The sequence below is a fragment of the Etheostoma cragini genome, chromosome 22, assembly GCF_013103735.1.
Source record: "Etheostoma cragini isolate CJK2018 chromosome 22, CSU_Ecrag_1.0, whole genome shotgun sequence".
Lineage (NCBI taxonomy): Eukaryota > Metazoa > Chordata > Actinopteri > Perciformes > Percidae > Etheostoma > Etheostoma cragini.
In genome coordinates this window covers 1,309,828-1,318,133 of record NC_048428.1, presented here as the reverse complement: position 1 = coordinate 1,318,133, position 8,306 = coordinate 1,309,828, and the positions used below count along the sequence as shown (strand labels likewise).

The 8,306-nt window shown below is 34.0% G+C and overlaps 2 non-coding genes across 2 annotated transcripts; both read left to right on the top strand.

The window, feature by feature from the left end:
* The first annotated feature begins 4,056 nt into the window (after positions 1–4,056).
* On the top strand, positions 4,057–4,138 carry trnas-gcu. The gene has a single exon. It is a non-coding gene; the product is annotated as a tRNA-Ser (tRNA).
* Positions 4,139–6,003: 1,865 nt separating this feature from the next.
* trnas-gcu lies at positions 6,004–6,085 on the top strand. The gene has a single exon. It is a non-coding gene; the product is annotated as a tRNA-Ser (tRNA).
* The last annotated feature ends 2,221 nt before the right edge of the window (positions 6,086–8,306 follow it).

Sequence of the window (8,306 nt, the reverse complement as noted above, 5' to 3'; positions counted from 1 at the left end):
AGGAGTAGATTGGTTAAAACAGATTTACACTCAAATTAGATGTTGTAACACGTGACATGAGAAAGTTATAGCGTTGCTATTGTTGTGGTTTGGGGTTTTTGCTTGGATTATTTTTCCCTCCTTGCCCCCCTTAGATTTGTGTTAGTTTTCTCCCCGGTATGGTGTTGTTGGTCGTGTCTTGTGTTCCCCTGAGTGCTTGTTCTGTTCCCTGTTCTATTTTGAAGTCTGTTTTTGTCTCGTCTTACCTCTAGTTTTACTTCCTGTGTCTTCCCGCTCTTGTGATTACCTGATGTTTCACACCCGATTCCCTGCCTCTCGTTAACTGGTGTATTTAATGTCTGTGCTTCCCTCGTCTCTTGTCAGATCCTTCTAGTTGGTCTGCCTAGCGATACTTTGTCGGCTGCCTGTTCCTATATTCCCTGTCTGTTGGTCTTGTCTTTTCCTTGCCCTGGACCCCTGTGGATTTTGTGTCTTGGACCTTTGGGTTTTTGCCCATTTTGGATTTTTACCGGGGTTTTGCCTTTTGTGCTCCCTTTGTGTTGACCTGTTTTTCAATAAACCCCGTGGACCTGCTCCTGCCTGTCTCCTCATCTCTGCGTCTGGGTCCTCACTCCACCCCACCTTAACAGCTGTCTACTATTCACAAAGCTTTATTAAAATGGGGGGTTTTGTGGTGAGGACAGCCACCAGGGTTATGTAATTAAAAGTATTAAAGGTGATAAGTTAACAATCTGCCAATCAGAGTGCCGTTCATTGAACAGGCTCAAATTTTGGTGAACTGAATAATTCAGTTTTTAATTTTTGAACTTTGTCGGCAGTGTTTCAGGGCACCCGAGGGGATGATAAACACACACACCCCATAGCACAAGCATACTGCGGGGTGTCAACACCATGAAAAAGAGTTTGAACGTTTTAGTGTTTAGTATTTTAGCATCACTGTCTACAAACACTGAGTGAAAAGTTATTGTGGTCTTTCATATAAACTCAGTTTATATTCACATTCAACACTTGTCACCATCAATTCCTCCTAAACAGTTGTCTAGCTGTCTATGCAAGTTATCATGAGACACTATCACATCAGCCAGGATGAGAGTGTGTCGAGACCCGGTCAGTGTCTAGAACCAGCTGAGTCCATTTCTGCAAAGTCCAAGGAGCTCTAGTTTATTGGAGTAATAATCAGTCAGGTGAGACAGGGAGGACAGCCAATAAGCTCCTCCGTCTGCCAGCTTCTCTTCTTCCCTTCTCTCCCTTCCTTCTCTTTCTTTTCATGTGAGAGGTGAGAAATCACCTGTAACAGTAGATTGTTGCATCTGTTGGTTGATAAATGAACCAAGAAATAAATTTTTTGGTTGAAAAAAATATTACTTTCCTAAAGTAGCAGGATTATAGAGGAGTAGATTGGTAAAAACAGATTTACACTCAAATTTGATGTTGTTACACATCACATGAGAAAGTTATAGTGGTGCTATCTGCTATTTATAAACCTTTACTAAAAAGTGGGGCGCTCCTGTTGTGAGGACAGCCTAACATGGTTATGTAATTAAAACATTAAGGTGATAATTTAATCTGCTTATCAGTGACGTCCTTGACACGCTAAAAAGAGTGCCGTTCAGATGAAAAACTGTGTGAGCATTTTAGTGTTTGAGCTTTTCAGGAGCACTGCCCATCCACATCTGTTGGGATTTAGCACCGACCAAACAACGCTGGGCACGGCTGGTGCTAATGGACCTGACCACAACAACACAGCCACCTGTTGCCGTTCATACGGACATTTGAAGGACTTTTGAAGAAATCAGTACATAATCCAATTCTTCTGTAAAATTAACATTTGTGTCTGAAGAAACCCTAAAAGGAGTTTCCTCAACACCGTCGCACTAGAACTGTTGGGTCTTTGTAAATTATAGAGTGTGGTACAGACCTACTCTATCTGTAAAGTGTCCCAAGACTCCTACATTTAAACCATACTGTAAATACCACTTGATCCGGTTAAGTCCTTCGATCAAGATGCATCCTGAGGCCTTCCTTTGGAGGTTTTGGGTATGTCCAATCTGTAGGAGACCCGGAGGTAGTCCCAGAACACGCTAGAGGGATTCAATATCTCATCTGGCCTGGGAAAGCCACAGGATTCCAAAGGAGACGCTGGAAAATGTTGCAGACGAGAGAGACACCTGGACTACTACTACCCAGCCTTGGATAAGCAGCAGGACAATGATACATCAGTTTTTATCATATTGTATTTTACATTATGCCCACTTTTACATTACATTATGAGTTTCTACATACCCTATAAAATAGTATGATATACTGCAGAATAATGTATAATAAGAATAATAAAGTACAATATTGTCTTTCTTCTAGACAGAACAAAGAGACGTATGCAACATATGGACGTCTGCTTTGGCGAAGACAGAGGGGAAAACAGGATGAGGAAATGAACAGATATAAAATATGACACATGTTTGGAGGAAGAGAAAAAACAAAACCAAACAGCAGCAGGGCCGTGGCTGTGTTCCGGTTCGCCTTCCTCCGCTTTCTCTCGCACTCACACACATAAATCACAGGCAGGACTGTCCTTGCATGAGGGAGCCAAATTATTATGGCTAAACACACGAGTATATGGGATGATTAAAGTGTCGGGAGCCTTCTAAGAGAAGATGGAGACATGATTTATTACCATCCCCAACAGCAAACTGAAATGTGAAATACTCAGAAAGTTGCCTTTCGGCTCTCTGAGTGTTTCAATGAAAGCATAGCAGAGTGGGTGGACAGTTGTCAGGACAGGTGCTGACTGTTTTATTACCACCCATGTCCTTTCTCTACACGTTAGTCTGTCTATGGGCTTTCTGGCTAGAATAACTAAAACTGCCCTCAAGTACTTTGACTGTATACAAACAAGTACTACTAAAGGTAAGGAGTAACTTCAAGAGCTTCTTCCCCGAAGTCCTTGTGCATTCTCGCCTCGCAGTTCTGCCAGCTAGATTGTGTTTGCAGCTTCTCGACGCGCTGCTACTATTATTATCATTAATCATAGTTTTAGTGTCTTTATTGGAACTATAATTGCCACTGTTAATCATACTTAGACTTTCTTCGACATACCATACTACAACTTTTCAGTGGCTTTTTCCACATGGTGTGTTTGTGGCATGGTGGCTCAGGGCTTAGCCCTTGTACAGGTAGAACCAGCACGAAGGAACTGACTCTGAGCCTTGGTTCCATTCCCAGTCCGGGATGGGCCTTTCTGTGTGGAGTCTCAAAGTCTTTATTAGAAGGATAATCCCTTGAGATGAATAATCTCACTTTCAAGGGAGTCCTTTAAAAGATGCATGTTATTCCAGACTTCCTTTGACATACTAGAGTCTAGTGATAAAAACATGATTGGTCTAGTACCTAGACCATTCATTTTTGTAGTATTATAAAAAGGATAAAAAGTCATACAGTAGCTTTGTAGGTCATAAAAAGAGAAAAAAAAGTCATAGTATAGTATGTCATGAAAAGGGATAAAAAGTCATAGTATAGTATGTCATAAAAAGGGATAAAAAGTCATAGTATAGTATGTCTAATAAAGTCATGAAGAGTTATAATATATTATGTCGAAAACTTTGACAATATAGTCATGTCATAGTAGGTTGAAAAAAATCTTAACATTGCATTTTGACAAAAAGTGACATCAAAGTCATAGTACAGTACCTCAAAAAACTGATATGTATTTAAAGTATAGTATGTCCAACAAAGCCATGGTTTATTATGTCAACAAAAGTACAAAAATCACTTAGTATGTTATTTCATAAATAGTCATAGTATAGTATGTCTGAAAAGGGATGAAAAGTCATAGTATAGTATGTCATAAAAAGGATAAAAAGTCAGACAAATGGTCATGTTATCATTATTATAGTATAGCAGGGTGAAAAAGTGAATAAATAGTCATATTCTAGTATGTTAAGACAGTTGCAGGTGTCTGTTTAATTGGTGCTTTCTGCTTCTCTGAACTTGGAATGCCTCTCTAAATACTCAGGGCGTGACCAGAATCAGACCTTTACTTTGAAAGGGCAGCCAGCAGACGAGGTGGCCGAGAGGTTAAGGCGATGGACTGCTAATCCATTGTGCTCTGCACGCGTGGGTTCGAATCCCATCCTCGTCGTAGTGGGGTTAGATACTCTCCAACATTTAATAGTCAACAATAGAACTGACTGTGTTCACACTGGTCTCTTTGGGAACAGGTTCTTATTTCTTTACTATAGGACGTCATAAACACTCGTAGTATAGTATGTAGTGAGGAAAAGTCATAATAGAGTATAAAGAAAGAGTCATAATCAACTATTTTGGTAAAAGCCATGAAATAGTCATAATATAGTACGTAAAAAAAGGATGATATAGTCATAGTATGTTGTAAAAATTCTCATATAGTATGTCATAAAAGGGATAAAAAGTCATGGTATATTATGTCATAAAAAGAGATAAAAATTCATAGTTTAATATTTCATGAAAAGAGATAAAAAGTCATAGTAGGGTATGTCATAAAAAGGATAAAATGTAATAGTATAGTATGTCATAAAAAGGATAAAATGTCATAGTATAGTATGTCATAAAAAGGAAAATATTTCATAGTATAGTATGTCATGAAAAGACCGAAATATCATAGTACAGTATGTCCTAAAAAGAGATAAAAAGTCATAGTATAGTATGTCATAAAAAGGGATAAAAAGTCACGGTATAGTATGCGAAAAAGAGATAAAAAGTTATAGTATAGTATGTCATAAAAAGAGGTAAAAATTCACAGCATAGTTTGTCTTCAAAAGAGATAAAAAGTGATAGTATAATATCTCATAAAAAGGATGAAAAGTTATAGTATAGCATGTTATGAAAAGGGATAAAAAGGCATAGTATAGAATGTCATGAAAAGAATTAAAAAGTTATAATATAGTATGTCAGATAAATGATGAAAAGTCATAGTATAGTATGTCATAGTAAGGATAGCAAGTCATAGTATTGCATGTCATATAAAGAGAAAAAAGTCATAGTATAGCATGTAATAGAAAGGGATAAAAATTCGTAGTATAGTATGTCATAAAAAGAATCAAAACGTCATAGTATAGTATATCATAAAAAGGGATAAAAAGTATTTGTATAGTTTGTGATAAAAAGGAAAAAATTCATAATATATTATGTCCTGAGAAGAGATAAAATGTCATAATATAGTATGTCATAAAAAGGATAAAAAGTCATAGTATAGTATGTCATGAAAAGAGATAAAAAGTCAGAGTATAGTATGTCGTAAAAAGGATAAAAAAGTCACACTCTAGTATATCATAAAAAGAGATAAAAAGCTATAGTGTGGCATGTCATGAAAGGCTAAAACCTCACAACATAGTATATCATAAAAAGGACAAAAATTCATAGTATAGTATGTCATAAAAAGAGAAAAAAAGTCATAGTATGGTACGTCATAAAAAGGGATAAAAAGTCTTTGTATAGTTTGTCATAAAAAGTAACAAAAAGTCATAGTATAGTATGTCATAAAAAGAGAAAAAAGTCATAGTATAGTATGTCATAAAAAGAGAAAAAAGTCATAGTATAGCATGTCATAAAAAGAGAAAAAAGTCATAGTATATCATGTCGTAAAAAGAGAAAAAAAGTCATAGTAAGGTATGTCATAAAAAAGGGATTAAAAGTCTTTGTATAGTTTGTCATAAAAAGGAAAAAAAGTCATAATATAGTATGTCATGTGAAGAGATAAAATGTCATAATATAGTTAGTCATAAAAAGGATAAAAAGTCATAGTATAGTATATCATACAAAGTGATAAAAAGTCAGACAAATGGTCATGTTATCATTATTATAGTATAGTAGGATGAAAAAGTGAATAAATAGTCATATTCTAGTATGTTAAGACAGTTGCAGGTGTCTGTTTAATTGGTGCTTTCTGCTTCTCTGAACTTGGAATGCCTCTCTAAATACTCAGGGCGTGACCAGAATCAGACCTTTACTTTGAAAGGGCAGCCAGCAGACGAGGTGGCCGAGAGGTTAAGGCGATGGACTGCTAATCCATTGTGCTCTGCACGCGTGGGTTCGAATCCCATCCTCGTCGTAGTGGGGTTAGATACTCTCCAACATTTAATAGTCAACAATAGAACTGACTGTGTTCACACTGGTCTCTTTGGGAACAGGTTCTTATTTCTTTACTATAGGACGTCATAAACACTCGTAGTATAGTATGTAGTGAGGAAAAGTCATAATAGAGTATAAAGAAAGAGTCATAATGAACTATTTCGGTAAAAGCCATGATATAGTCATAATATAGTACTTAAAAAAAGGATGATATAGTCTAGTATGTTGTAAAACGTCTCATACAGTATGTCATAAAAAGAGATAAAAAGCTATAGTATGGTATGTCATAAAAAGGGTAAAAAGTCATAGTATGTCATGAAAAGGATAAAAAGTTATTGTGTAATATTTCATGAAAAAAGATAAAAAGTAATGGTATAGTATGTCAGATGTCAGATAAAGGATGAAAAGTCCTAGTATTGTATGTAATAAAATGAGGTAAAAATTCACAGTATAGTTTGTCTTCAAAAGAGATAAAAAGTCATAGTAAAATATGTCATAAAAAGGATAAAAAGTCATAGTATAGCATGTCATGAATTGGGACAAAAAGTCATAGTATAGTATGTAATAAAAAAGGATAAAAAGTTATAGTATAGCATGTCATAAATTGGGATAAAAAGTCACAGTATAGAATGTCATAAAAAGAGTTAAAAAGTTATAATATATTATGTCAGATAAATGATGAAAAGTCATAGTATTGTAAGTCATAATAAGGATAGCAAGTCATAGTATAGCATGTCATATAAAGAGAAAAAAGTCATAGTATAGCATGTAATAGAAGGGGATAAAAATTCATAGTATAGTATGTCATAAAAAGAAATAAAACGTCATAGTATAGTATATCATGAAAAAGGATAAAAAGTATTTGTATAGTTTGTGATAAAAAGGAAAAAAAGTCATAATATAGTATGTCATGAGAAGAGATAAAATGTCATAATATAGTATGTCATAAAAAGGATAAAAAATTCATAGTATAGTATGTCATAAAAAGAGATAAAAAGTCAGAGTATAGTATGTCATAAAAAGAGAAAAAAAGTCATAGTATAGCATGTCATAAAAAGAGAAAAAAAGTCATAATATAGTATGTCATGAGAAGAGATAAAATGTCATAGTATAGTATGTCATAAAAAGGATTAAAAGTCATAGTATAGTATATCATACAAAGTGATGAAAAGTCATGGTATAGTATGTAATAAAAAGAGATAAAAAGCTATAGTATGGTATGTCATAAAAAGGGTAAAAAGTCATAGTATGTCATAAAAAGGATAAGAAGTCATTGTGTAGTATGTCATGAAAAAAGATAAAAAGTTATGGTATAGTATGTCAGATGTCAGATAAAGGATGAAAAGTCCTAGTATCGTATGTAATAAAATGAGGTAAAAATTCACAGTATAGTTGGTCTTCAAAAGAGATAAAAAGTCATAGTACAATATGTCATAAAAAGGATAAAAAGTCATAGCATAGCATGTCATAAATTGGGATGAAAAAAGTCACAGTATAGTATGTAATAAAAAAGGATAAAAAGTTATAATATAGTATGTCAAATAAATGATGAAATGTCACAGTATAGCATGTAATAGAAAGGGATAAAAATTCATAGTATAGTATGTGATAAAAAGAAATAAAACGTCATAGTATAGTGTATCATGAAAAGGGATAAAAAGTATTTGTATAGTTTGTGATAAAAAGGAAAAAAGTCATAATAGAGTATGTCATGAGAAGAGATAAAATGTCATAATGTAGTATGTCATAAAAAGGATAAAAAGTCAGAGTATAGTATGTCATGAAAAGAGATAAAAAGTCATAGTATAGTATGTCATAAAAAGGATAAAAAAGTCACACTCTAGTATATCATAAAAAGAGATAAAAAGCTATAGTGTAGCATGTCATAAAAAGGATAAAAAGTCACAACATAGTATATCATAAAAAGGACAAAAAGTCATAGTATAGTATGTCATAAAAAGAGAAAAAAAGTCATAGTATGGTACGTCATAAAAAGGGATAAAAAGTCTTTGTATAGTTTGTCATAAAAAGTAACAAAAAGTCATAATATAGTATGTCATGAGAAGAGATAAAATGTCATAATATAGTATGTCGTAAAAAGGATTAAAAGTCATAGTATAGTATGTCATAAAAAGGATAAAAAGTCATAGTATAGTATGTCATAAAAAGGATAAAAAGTCATAGTATAGTATATCATACAA